This window comes from Lampris incognitus, chromosome 18, assembly GCF_029633865.1.
Source record: "Lampris incognitus isolate fLamInc1 chromosome 18, fLamInc1.hap2, whole genome shotgun sequence".
Taxonomy (NCBI): domain Eukaryota; kingdom Metazoa; phylum Chordata; class Actinopteri; order Lampriformes; family Lampridae; genus Lampris; species Lampris incognitus.
This window is the reverse complement of record NC_079228.1, coordinates 11,747,246-11,760,865: the sequence shown is the minus strand read 5'-3', so window position 1 is coordinate 11,760,865 and position 13,620 is coordinate 11,747,246. Positions and strand designations below refer to the sequence as shown.

The 13,620-nt window shown below is 41.7% G+C and overlaps 1 long non-coding RNA gene across 1 annotated transcript in view; it reads right to left on the bottom strand.

Annotated features, from left to right (window-relative positions):
- Positions 1-13,620, bottom strand: part of LOC130129002 (uncharacterized) — a 37,346-nt gene that overhangs the window by 7,428 nt on the left and 16,298 nt on the right. The window contains exon 2 of the long non-coding RNA XR_008811942.1: positions 5,230-5,330. This is a non-coding gene — a long non-coding RNA (uncharacterized LOC130129002). The remainder of the gene's footprint in view (positions 1-5,229; positions 5,331-13,620) is intronic.

Genomic DNA, 13,620 nt, shown 5'->3' with positions numbered 1-13,620 from the left:
AGTAGAGCTGCTGCTCCTTGGCATTGAAAGGAGCCAGTTGAGGTGGTTCAGGCATCTGATTAGGATGCCTCCTGGGTGCCTTCCTTTGGAGATTTAACGGGCACGGCCAACTGGGAGGAGACCCCAGGGTAGACCCAGAACTCGCTGGGGGGACTATATGCCCAATCTGGCCCGGGAGCGCCTTGGGATCTTCCAGAAGGAGATGGATGCTGGGGAGAGGGACGCCTGGAGTGCCCGACTTAGCTTGCTGCCACCTCGACCCGACCCCAGAGAAGTGGTTGAAGATGAATGAATGAATGAATGAACTATTTAGTCTGTCCACCGCTACAAGATCCATAGTGCTAGAAAACAGAAAGGCTGTGCATCTGAATGATTGACAGGCAGTAGGACTACCCTGTCACAGAGAGCTCCCCTGATTAGTTGAGGGCTACCCGAGGGGTAGTAAAGCTTCAACCAGTCAGGGGAGCTCAGGTGAGATTTTGAGGTTCTGAAAACAGACGCAAGGTTAAACATGGAGGCTTGATTTTTCTCTCAGACCATTTGAATTACTCATAGCTGCAGGACTGACATGAATTTTTCTACAAATATCAGTGAAAGAAAGTGGCCAACCCAGCTTTAAAAGTAAGATGTGAGAAGTCTACACTGTTCACCAAGTAAAACTCGAAAACCATTCGTCTCCCCCGTTAATCTGAGCACTGAGTGGCTCATCAGTCCAGTTCCCCCACTGAGATGCATAGAAAACTAGCTGCATGTTCACTGATGCCGAGGAATATTTATTCTTCTACATTTTAGATGTCTTGGGCTTCCCAAACTTTCTTTTAAATTGTTTTTATTGAACCTCACTCTGCAAATGAAACAGTCTCGGGACCAGACGGATATTGATTGAGGTGCAAAAGAATGAGAATTGATGAATTTCAAACACCCATCTAGTATGCAGTAGAAGAGCTAATGAGATGTTACACAATAAGAAAATAAGTTCGCAAATTCTGATGCATTCTTTACAAACTCAGCACAGTGACCCAAAACCCACAAATCATCTTTATCATAACCTTTGCACAGCGGTGAGCTATCTTGTCAGCGATAAAGCTGTTTAACGGGTCTGCTGTGACACTATTGGCGAAATAAATTTTTTTTTTGCAAAGATAGGAAACAGTAATAGCTATTTATTTCTCTCTTGATTACCATCAGTCTGTTAGATACGAAGAGAGATAAGGTCTTCCAATATCAAGTCCTGAGTTTTGCAGCAGTTTGGGATTTCGATTCTATCAATAACTGCAAATGTAAATAACTTTATCTGCTAGATATATAGGCAGCTGGGGCTTCTATTATATTGGTAATTTCAAGGGGCAAAACACTGCTCCTTGTGAATATTTGCAGACATTAAGAGTGACTTTTCTGACTGTTTAAAGCTTATGCATCAAGCCACAAAAGAACTTACTTTCATTGTAGTGTCATTATTGCATCCACCAAAACTTATAAATTCATGAAATAGTGCAGTCATTTAAACTGCTCCATGTTTTAACTCCTGATGACAATGTCAGAATTCTTGACCATCTTGTTTTGAGCCTCACCGGCAGTAACCAGATATGCTGAAAACATTAGAATGAACCAAGCACGACAAGAGTTTGCAGTAGCTCTCCTGGTTCAGATTAAACAGCTCAACACCTGGAGCCCTTCCTTTAGAAAATAAGAATGCACACAAATGGTTTTACAGGCAGCAACACTACAGCATAAGGTTGGGCTTATTAAAGACATATCTTTACGCTTTTTAGGATGACACAACTGATTGTTGTCACAGTAAAATGATATATACACGAACACACACACACACACACACACACACACACACACACACACACACACACACACACACACACACACACACACACATATAACTTATATATATATATATATATATATATATATAAGACAGTGGTGGGCTGTCAGGGCCATCAGGGCCTTCTCTGCTGGCCCTGTCAAAATTAAAATCATATCTATTTTTTCAAAGTTAAACGTGTCAGAATTCAGTTACTTGCTTTCTCATGGGGCTGAGCAGGGATTTTCTTTATTGGAATGTTATCTAAACGCATCACAGCTCCTTGGGACAGCCATTGTGGTATTGCTAGCCTTCCCTGAAAGCTCAACGCAGCAAACTCATTACAACTCTGAGTGAGTGTATCATCAGCCTACACATCAAATTTTGATTTGTAGTGACAGAACGCCCCAGGGGCCCTGCCAGCTTGAGCCTTTGGCGTGCTGATGGAAAGCACAATGGCCGCCGCATTCACAGCTACTGACGATCTTGTTGCCTATCTACTTTGTGTTTTTGGGAGCATTAATAAGAGAAGAGAAGACAAGACAAGACAAGACAAGACAAGACAAGACAAGAAGTTTTTGAGTCACACCTCAAAAGATTTGAACAATGGATGGTGGCAAATGATGTGGCAAATGTGAAAATAGTTAGCATGTTTTTGTCAGTTATTGGAGCTGAAGCCTTCCACTTGCTAAAGTATCTGACTATGCCAGCTAAGCCAAGCACATTGACATACGAGGAGATTAGCAAAATGCTAGCGGAGCACTACAAGTCCAAACCATTAGTGATTGCAGAACTTTTTCATTTTCAGAAGCGAAATCAGGGTGAGGAAGAGTCAGTGGCAGAGGAAAGTGGGGTTAAAGCAACTTTCCACACACTGTGAATTTGCTTTATACTCGGATCAGGCACTCCGTGATAGATTTGTAAGTGGGCATCGAGTGGACGCAATCCAGAGGAAACTGCTAACCAAACGGGATCCCACGTTCAAGGGCGCTTGTGACATCACTGTCGACGGAGGTGGCTTCGAAGAACACAGTGACATTCTCTGGAAGGCAAAGAGAAGCTGCAAATGTGAACAGGGTGTCTAGTCAGAAAACACAGCAGCAGCCCAGGAGCTCCAATTCTAACCAACATGAGAAAGATGGACAGGACAAGGCAGCCGTGCTATAGACACGGTGGCAAGCATGCGGCAAATGTCTGCAACTTTAAAAATGAAAAATGCCACCACTGTGCTAAAATTGTATGACTGTGCAGCAACAAAAGAGAGTAATGAAAACTCAGTATTTTGAAAATGAGCTGCAGGTTGAAGTTTGGGAGACAGACAAATGAACTTTTTGGAGTGTGTTCAGTGAACACAGCTACAGATGAGAACAGTGGCATTCCTGTGACTATGAATTTGGAGGGCAAAGCAGTGGATTTGTAGTTAGACACAGAGGAGGCTGTAACAGTAGTGTCAGAAGGGACATATGGAGAGGCTCTAGCACATTTACCCCTTAAAGAGTTCACCATGAAATTAAGAACATTTTCAGGAGAGCCGATTCCCTTGCTGGGGCAAGTAAGGGTTAACACTGAGTATGAGCAACAGAGAGAGACTTTGCCTTTACTTACAGTGAAAGGTGACCATCCTGCTCTGCTTGGTCGAAATTGGCTGTAGAAAATTAAGCTAAATTGGGCAAACATATTTGCTGTCAGAACAGCGGGAAACAAAGTGGAGCCTGGAGTGGAGGCTGTGCTGCAACGGTATCAGTCAGTGTTTGGGGCCCTTGTATCATAAAGGAGTTCGATCACCCAAGGAAGACCTAATGCCAAGCCTATTTTTTAAAAAGGCTAGACCCCTGCTCTATGCATTGAAAGAACCGGGGAATAAAGAGCTAGGATGATTGGGAAGTACGGGCATAATCGCTAAGGTTGTCCATAGTGAATGGGAATCACCCCCAGTTGCAGAACCTAGACCAGACAAAAGCATTTTCATCTACGGAGATGTCAAAGTCACCATTAAGCAGAGCGTGGAGAAAGAACATTGGCAATAGGCAAACTATTCTTCACACTAGACCTGTCACATGCTTACCAGCAGCTGCAGCTAAGCCCAGAATCAGAAAGGTATCTGACAGCTAATACCCACAGAGACCTATACAGGTATCATCGCCTTCCACGTGGAGTCTCCAGTACACTGTTTATAGTCCAGGGTGTTATGGTACAAATTCTACCAAGGTTTGAGGGAGTTACACGCTTCCTTGATTAGATCATTATAACAGCAAGCACCAAAAAGAAGCACCTGATGAGACTGGAGGAGGCTTTAAGAAGTACAGAGTAAGCGTGAAGCGAGTCAGTTTTTGGAAGACCATGGGTGTAGCTCTTTGGGACTTAGGGCACTTAGTCCTCCAGCTCGCAGACAGAGACGACGGGAGGGCCTGCATGAGGGACACCAGGGCATCTGTTGTATGAAATCCCTAACTAGAAGCTGTGTCTTGTCTTCTCAGATAGACCATGACATAGAAAACACTGTGCAGGACTCAAAGAAAGTTGAATCGGTTCCCCCCGGACGGGTTTATTGAGAGGGAAACGTTTCATCACTCACCTAAGTGATCTTCTCAGTCTAAACTGACTGCAGGTATCTCCACCCTTATAAACAACACCTGCAGCCGGTTGAGACTGAAGAAGTCACTTAGATGAGTGATGAAACGTTTCTCTCTCTCAATAAACGTTGTGTCCAGGTGAACTGAGTCAACTTTCTTTGATTTTCTTCCTTGGATTATTGAGCATGCATGAAGACGTTGTGCAGGGCTGCAGTGCATGTCAGGCAGGGAGGGAAACGCCTGGCGTAGCACCGCTGCATCAATGGAAGCACCGCAGACGGCCGTGGCAAAGGATTCACATAAACTCTGCAGAAAAAGACAAGCAGCGCTTTCTGGCGCTTATCACCCTGCCTCAAACAGTGCAGCAGAGGGGTCAGTACAGACACTGAAAGCATTGCCGATGAAGTACATCCCGGGAGAAGAGCCGCTGACAGCCAGCGTGTCATTACAACGTTGCTCGGCAAATTTCCTTCTGATGTACGGAGGTACGCCACAGTCCAGTCACACTCTGTGACTGGATCTACACCGGCTGAGCTGTTTCTGAAACGCCAGCTGAGAACTCGTTTCAGCCTCCTCAGGCCTCACCGTGCCAGGTTTATAGAAGAGAAACGAGGCAAACAGAAAGCTTTCCCTAACAGAGCTTCATCTACCTTGGGGGTCCTGACTGATGGGGGTGTGGTGCGGGTGAGAAACTTTCGAGGGGGGGAAGGAGAAATGGACCAAAGGTAGAGTGGTGAAATGCCTAGGCCCAGTGACTTACCTGCTGCACGATGGTGTGCGAGAGTGCACTGTGCACACTGCACATCATTGAGAGAGCCAGCAGACCACACCAGCACCTACCTGAGGTGGACTGCAGGCCCACAAGCATGAGATCAAATGGGGCTGCCGACGTTTTGGGAGAAACAACAGCTGAGTGTGACACAACACCAACTCCAACCCACCTGGAGGAAGAAACACACACAATCTGCAACAACTCACCAGTCCATACACAAATACCTGCACCCACACAGCACGACACAAACCATAGATACAGTCTGTGGACACACAAAAAGCACCGCAAAGGCTGAATCTCTGAATGTGTTTTATTACAGTAGTTGGTACAGGATTTCATGTTTTGAAAGGTCTACCAACCTGTAAAAAAGGAACAGTGAGTGACGTTATATGGAGAACTGTGTAATGTTGTATCAAGAACATTTATTTTAAGAAAAAAATTACATTAGGAATGTGTTTGGTTTTAAATATAGGCTGTCGAGGCCGAGACACGGCTGTAAAAGTTAAGGATGTGGTTTCTTTACTAAAAAGGGGAGGAGCTTTGCATACGGATGTGAATTAACCCACATATATATATATATATATATATATATATATATATATATATATATATATATATATACTAGAAGAACCCCGCTACAATGTAGCAGTTTGGTTCTCCACCCGTCTAAATCTTCATCCTGCCAGCTAACCGCCTTCCCCCTGCCCCTAAACCCCCCCCCACTCCAACTCCCTCCCCCCAAATGCTCAGAATCATCTGAAATGCCGAGAAAAGTGGTTTTTAGCCATTTTTAGAAAAATGCATATTTTGCGTATTTATGCATAATTATGCATAATTTTAATTTTCTGGGATTTTTCTCTTACTCTCTGAGACAATACCTACCACCTCCAAAAAGAATTAGGATCATAAGTGCTTTAGTTTTCGGTCCCGCTATCTACACTAACTAACTAACTAACTAACACACATACACACACACTAACACACACACACACATTCCGAAAATATATGAGTAGATATACGTATATAGACGCCCCAAGTGGCGACCTGTTGTTAGTGTCAGTAATGAGTTGCGTTGCTCTGTGAGTTGTGAAACAGCATCACGTGAGTTCTCCCCAAATATAACAAACACGAGGCGGGTCGGGCGCCCGCGCGGCGTGGCAGCCAGCATGAACAGGAAGTGTGATTTTGTTCGACCACTGCTCCGCCCTCGTCGGCGGGCTTAAACCTAGTTTCCTTATCACCGGAAAGGGAATGCAACTCCGTTTTAAATACATTTCAGCTGAGCCTGTTTCTTGTTTTTATGATGCATTTCTACCCGCCTCATATTTTATTTTATTTTTAGGATTCCCCCCATTGTATTTGGCCAATTACCCCACTCTTCGCTGCTCCACCCCCTCTGCCGATCCGGGGAGGGCTGCAGACTACCACGTGCCTCCTCCCATACGTGTGGAGTCGCCAGCCGCGTCTTTTCACCTGACGGTGACGAGTTTCACCAGGGGGGACGTAGCGCGTGGGAGGCTCACGCTATTCCCCCCGGTTCCCCCCTGAATAGGCGCCACGACCGACCAGAGGGGGCGATAGTGCGCCGACCAGGACACATACCCACATCCGGCTTCCCACCCGCAGACACGGCCATTAGCGTCTGTAGGGACGCCCGACCAAGCCGGAGAGAACACTAAGATTCGAACCGGCGACCTCCATGTTGGCAGGCAATGGAATAGACTGCTACGCCACCCGGACGCCCCATGGGAATGGTTGAAGCACAATGCGCTACTTCCCTTGATCAAGATTTACCTCCAACAGACTTTCGAGTTTAGCTGGTCTGCACAGTGTTTTCTATGAATTAGTTTAAAGTTTGAAGACGCCTCTTATTTGCAGAAGGAGGGCACTGCTGCGCTGGGATCTCCTTTTGCTCCTAGACATTTTACCTTGTTTATGGGAAAGTTTGAAGAGGCTTTTGGGTAACACTTTAGTATGGGGAACATAAAAAAGCTTAATTACTGGTGAATTAGTAATGATCAAGATGTCACTTTAGTATGGGGAACATATTCTAAGTAACAAACACTTAATTTACAGTAATTTAACACTGTGAACACTTGTAGTTTTGTGTGTTGTTATGTAAGAACAGACCATATTGATTAAGTGTTAGTAAGGGAGAATAACTCTTCTTGTGGTACTACCACCTTACAAAGGCCATACTAAGCAAAGCATATTGAGATGGTACTACTAATAAGCAATACTTCTGAGGTTATAGAGGGAAAACTCATAGTTAATGGCTTACTGGTTGTATAATAAGGCCATGCAGAATAAGGCATTAATGAGTACGTAATAATGACCAATTAAGAGCCAACATGTTGCTAATTTGCATGCTAATAAGCACCTAATTAATGGTGAGTACGTTCCCCATACTAAAGTGTTACCGGATTTTGAGCATAACAATAACCCACTACGCACATTTTTGAAATGTTGGTTTCGTTACATAGACGACATATATATACACTACCGTTCAAAAGTTTGGGATCACCCAAACAATTTTGTGTTTTCCATGAAAAGTCACACTTATTCACCACCATATGTTGTGAAATGAATAGAAAATAGAGTCAAGACATTGACAAGGTTAGAAATAATGATTTGTATTTGAAATAAGATTTTTTTTACATCAAACTTTGCTTTCGTCAAAGAATCCTCCATTTGCAGCAATTACAGCATTGCAGACCTTTGGCATTCTAGCTGTTAATTTGTTGAGGTAATCTGGAGAAATTGCACCCCACGCTTCCAGAAGCAGCTCCCACAAGTTGGATTGGTTGGATGGGCACTTCTTGCGTACCATACGGTCAAGCTGCTCCCACAACAGCTCAATGGGGTTCAGATCTGGTGACTGCGCTGGCCACTCCATTACCGATAGAATACCAGCTGCCTGCTTCTGCTCTAAATAGTTCTTGCACAATTTGGAGGTGTGTTTAGGGTCATTGTCCTGTTGTAGGATGAAATTGGCTCCAATCAAGCGCTGTCCACTGGGTATGGCATGGCGTTGCAAAATGGAGTGATAGCCTTCCTTATTCAGAATCCCTTTTACCCTGTACAAATCTCCCACCTTACCAGCACCAAAGCAACCCCAGACCATCACATTACCTCCACCATGCTTAACAGATGGCGTCAGGCATTCTTCCAGCATCTTTTCATTTGTTCTGCGTCTCACAAACGTTCTTCTTTGTGATCCAAACACCTCAAACTTGGATTCATCCGTCCACAACACTTTTTTCCAGTCTTCCTCTGTCCAATGTCTGTGTTCTTTTGCCCATCTTAATCTTTTTCTTTTATTGGTCAGTCTCAGATATGGCTTTTTCTTTGCCACTCTGCCCTGAAGCCCAGAATCCCGCAGCCGCCTCTTCACTGTAGATGTTGACACTGGTGTTTTGCGGGTACTATTTAATGAAGATGCCAGTTGGGGACCTGTGAGGCGTCTGTTTCTCAAACTAGAGACTCTAATGTACTTATCTTCTTGCTCAGTTGTGCAACGCGGCCTCCCACTTCTTTTTCTACTCTGGTTAGAGCCTGTTTGTGCTGTCCTCTGAAGGGAGTAGTACACACCGGTGTAGGAAATCTTCAATTTCTTAGCAATTTCTCGCATGGAATAGCCTTCATTTCTAAGAACAAGAATAGACTGTCGAGTTTCAGATGAAAGTTCTCTTTTTCTGGCCATTTTGAGCGTTTAATTGACCCCACAAATGTGATGCTCCAGAAACTCAATCTGCTCAAAGGAAGGTCAGTTTTGTAGCTTCTGTAACGAGCTAAACTGTTTTCAGATGTGTGAACATGATTGCACAAGGGTTTTCTAATCATCAATTAGCCTTCTGAGCCAATGAGCAAACACATTGTACCATTAGAACACTGGAGTGATAGTTGCTTGAAATGGGCCTCTATACACCTATGTAGATATTGCACCAAAAACCAGACATTTGCAGCTAGAATAGTCATTTACCACATTAGCAATGTATAGAGTGTATTTCTTTAAAGTTAAGACTAGTTTAAAGTTATCTTCATTGAAAAGTACAGTGCTTTTCCTTCAAAAATATGGACATTTCAATGTGATCCCAAACTTTTGAACGGTAGTGTATATACATACACATACATACATATATGTATGTGTGTATATATATATATACACATACACATACATATATATATATACACATACATATATATACACATACATATATATACATATATATATATATATATATACATATATATATACATATATATACATATATATATATATATATTTCCGGTGGCACTGTTGCACAACTTAAAGCATGTCCTCATTTCATTAAACTGAATCTTGTTTGCCCTCTGTTACCTTTTTTCCCGGACTACAGTACAGACGGGACGTTGATGTTGCAGTGAATAAATCTAATGGGTCACACACTTCTGCTTACCGGAGAAATAAATAATTCTCTTACATTCTAGCAGTTACCATCTGTCTAGTTTAAAAAGTAGCCTTCCCTACAGCCAATTTCTGAGGAGGAAAATAATTGGTGATACGCGGGAAGAGTACGAAAAACAAACCCAGGTGGTTTGTGATTGTTTTGTGTCTTTGTGTTTTGAGCAAAACGTGGTAGAGTCTTGTTTAATGTTTAATGAAAGCCCAAAATGTGACCAGAAACCCGTTCACTGGAGAAGGAAACTTCTGCCTCTATTCATCGCTGTACTCTTTTGGGCCCTAATTTTCCCCTGGCTCATCTGAGATTAAAGAGACTGCTAAGAGACGCTGGCACATACTTTTAAGTGATCCAAATATTGACCCAGCCTTCCAAAAGACATGCATGTTAGGGTCATTACTCCTGTTTTTGGCCCTGACCAAGGCAATGGAACGAAGAGCTGGAGTTGGTCCCTGGGTGCTGCAGCTGCCCACTGCTCCTATACGATAGGATGGGTTACATGCAGAGAACACATTTGTTGTAAGAATACAATGACAAAATAAAGCGGCCTTCTTTCTTTCTTTCTAAGCATCAGCTTAAAGGCTGAAGAGGGCCCTGTTTCACTGCCAGGAGGAAGAGACTCTCCCTTTATACTCACATTCCAAGTCATAAGGCCATAATAGAGGCCTTAATATTGGAAGTCAGTGTTGTTATTTGTGATTGGGTTCATTATTTCAATACCGTGTTACTGGGTAATGGTTATGTTTGCGCTACTGTTTCTTGTAGCGCCAGGGGCGTAGGATATGATTTATGGGGCTTAAAATATACTCAAAGACACATAAAGCAAAGTATCAAGTTAATTAAAGTAACTACTTATAATGTAAATGGTCTGGGAAATCCAATCAAGAGGAGCAAAGTTTTGGCAAAATTGAAGAGGGAGGGAGTAGACGGAGCTCTCCTTCGAGAGACTCATCTAACGGAGCTGGAACCCAGAAAACTTGAGATGGCGATTGAATCAGTATCCCTCTCCCTGTAGTCAGGGCTCTAAGAGAGGGGTAGCACCTGTTCTTAATAGTAAACTAAACTTTGAGCGCACAAATGAAAACAAAGCTGTTGACAGGAGATTTGTAATGGTGTGGGGATATCTGGAGGGTTTTTTAATTACCTTTCTCAATGTCTATGCTCCTCAGGGATCTGAATGGAAATTCTATAAGCAAATCCTCAGGGTACCCTAATTTGTGGGGGAGACTTCAATGTTAGACTTCACCTGACCCTGGATACATTGCAACCTTACTACCCAGTAGAGAAGAAAACTACAAAAAATAAAATAAAATTAATGATGGGGGAGCTGGGACTCTCCGATATTTAGAGGCATCTGAATCCGACAAAGAGGGGTTTGACCTTTTTTTCTCACCCGTATTCTGTCCACTCTATGCTTGACTATGTTTTCATGTTTCAAAGAGATTTATATAGGGTGATAAACTGCAATATCGGGACCATGGATTTGTCAGATCACACCCACATTTCCAAGGATTTAACTCAGGGATTCTAAATCAAACGAGTCAGCAAATACGGATGGATATAAAAGATCTTGACGAAAATGATAATGGGGTACTAGTGTCTCCACTGATTCTTTGGGATATATACAAAACTGTTCTGGGGGGGGGGGGTATAGGCTATTTTTCTAATTAAAAAAAAGTAGAGGAAAGAAAAATTGGATTGGTTGCAAACAGAATAAAAAAAAAATTAAAAATGGAAACAGATTGGAAAATAATGAATTAAATGAAATCTACTCAAACAAAGACAATATGAAGTGGGAGGAAAATCGGCTAAACTACTCGCTTACAAATTAAAAAAAAATCTCATACACTGCAAATTCATTTGAAACTTTTAATATAATTTTACATTCACAGCCAAAAATAGACGAAGCACAGATTGACGCCTTTCTTGACCTGATAAAATTACCCAAAGTGAGGGACGAACAAAATAAGCTTCTAATTAGTGAAATTGTGGATGAAGAAATTAAAAGGTAATATCAAATTTAAAACCCAATAAGTCAGCAGGACTGGATGGTTTTCCCCCGGAGTGGTGCAAGGAAATGAAATATCTGCTGACCCGATGAAGGCCACATATAACTATGTACTGCAGACTGGCTTCACTCCTCCTTCTTGTAGAGAAGTGATGATTTCTTTTTACACCACAGAAGGGTAAAGATAAACTTGAATGTGGAAGTTATCGGCAGATAAGTGTACTGAACCAAGATTGTAAGACCTTTACCCACATTTTGGCAAAAATAATTGAAAAAAAATCCTCCCCCAGATAATAGGTCTAGATCAGACAGGTTTTATTTAGCAAAGGCAGACACAAGATAACATTCGCCCAACACTACATGTGATTGGACATATAGTAAAAAATAAACTGCAGGCAGTATTATTGTGCCTTGATGCAGAAAAGGATTTTGATCCAGTCGATTAGGAGTGTTGTGTAGATTATTATGGAAACTTGGAGTTCATCAGACTTTTATCAAAACTATTCAAGCATTGTATAATAGCCCAAGGACAAGAATAAAAATAAATGGAGCCGTTTCAAACTCATTCAGTCTGGAAAGAGGGACCAGAAAGGGTTGTCCAATAAGTCCATTACTTTTTAAAGTGATTATTTAAGTGTTACGTCGGGAGATCACTCAGTATAATAACATTACAGGTATAAAAAATGTTACGTCAAGAATATAAAATTTCTTTGTTCACGGATGACATTTTAATTTACTTGTCAAACCCAGAGAGCTCAATTTTGAAACTGTTGTCATTCTTAGATGTTTTTAGTTCCATCTCAGGTTATAAACTGAAATTTTCAACGATCCAAGTACTAAGTTTCAATTACAGGCCTAGCCAGATCATAAGCTCTAACATCCAACTAAATTGGGATTTGGATCACATGCGATATCCAGGAGTAAACATCCCAAAAGAAGTAAATGTATATGCCTTAAAATTTAACCTGTTAAGTCAGACACTAAAGGAGGACATAAAGAGATGGAATTTAATTCAAATATTAAGTTTTGAGTCATGAATTGAGTCAGTAAAAACGAATATCTTGCCTAGGGTATTAAATTTGTTTCAGACTCTTCCAATCAAAATAATAAATAAACAATTCAATGAATGGGACAAATTAATATTGCAGCACATTTGGCAAGAAAAAAACAAAAACAAAAACAAGGATAAGATTTCAAACTCTTCAACTGGCGAATAACAAGGGAGAACTTGCACTCCCCTGCCTAAAGGACTATTGTATATCAATCTAATTGAGGATCTTGATTTGTTGGTGCAATTCCGATTACTAAGTGTGATGGAAAGGAATTAAAGAGAACATGTCCAGGGCAGTTCCAATTCAGGCACACCTAGGTGGTAAAAGACTAATTAAAAATGTAATGGAAACAGGTAATAAGTGGATCAACTTATCTCTGAAAACACGATTAAATATTATCATTAAGAGTGGCTCGTTTGAAGTGATAAATATTTTGAGATGGTGCTCTCATGACCTGACTTCACCCCACACAAATTGGATGTAAGCTATAAGAGATGGGCTAATTGAGGCCTCCCCTAATACTGTACCTCTTTTAATCAGGGGACACTGAACAATTTCAGATATTGAAAAAGATTACATGGACCAAATAATAGTGACTTTTTTAGATTTCTTCAGGCACGCAATCACAAACAGTTCTACATGAGAGAGTCAAAAGGGCATGTGAAAACAGCCTATTGAACGTTTTTATTAGTGCCTATAGGACAGATTCATGGCTTAAATTAATTTCAAGACTATATAGGGGACTTCAAGAGATTAAAATAGCAAGTACCACCTACATAAAACAAAAAAGGTAGGGAAACTAACAGTTGCATTCCAGAGGAACTCTGGACAAAATAATGTGAATTTCAATGGAGGATATCAAGCTCAGCATCATGGAGCACATTTGGCTGGAAGAGTCTTAGTAGATATTTCATAACACTTGTTCAGAAGTCGCACCACTCAGGCTCATCTAGCTGC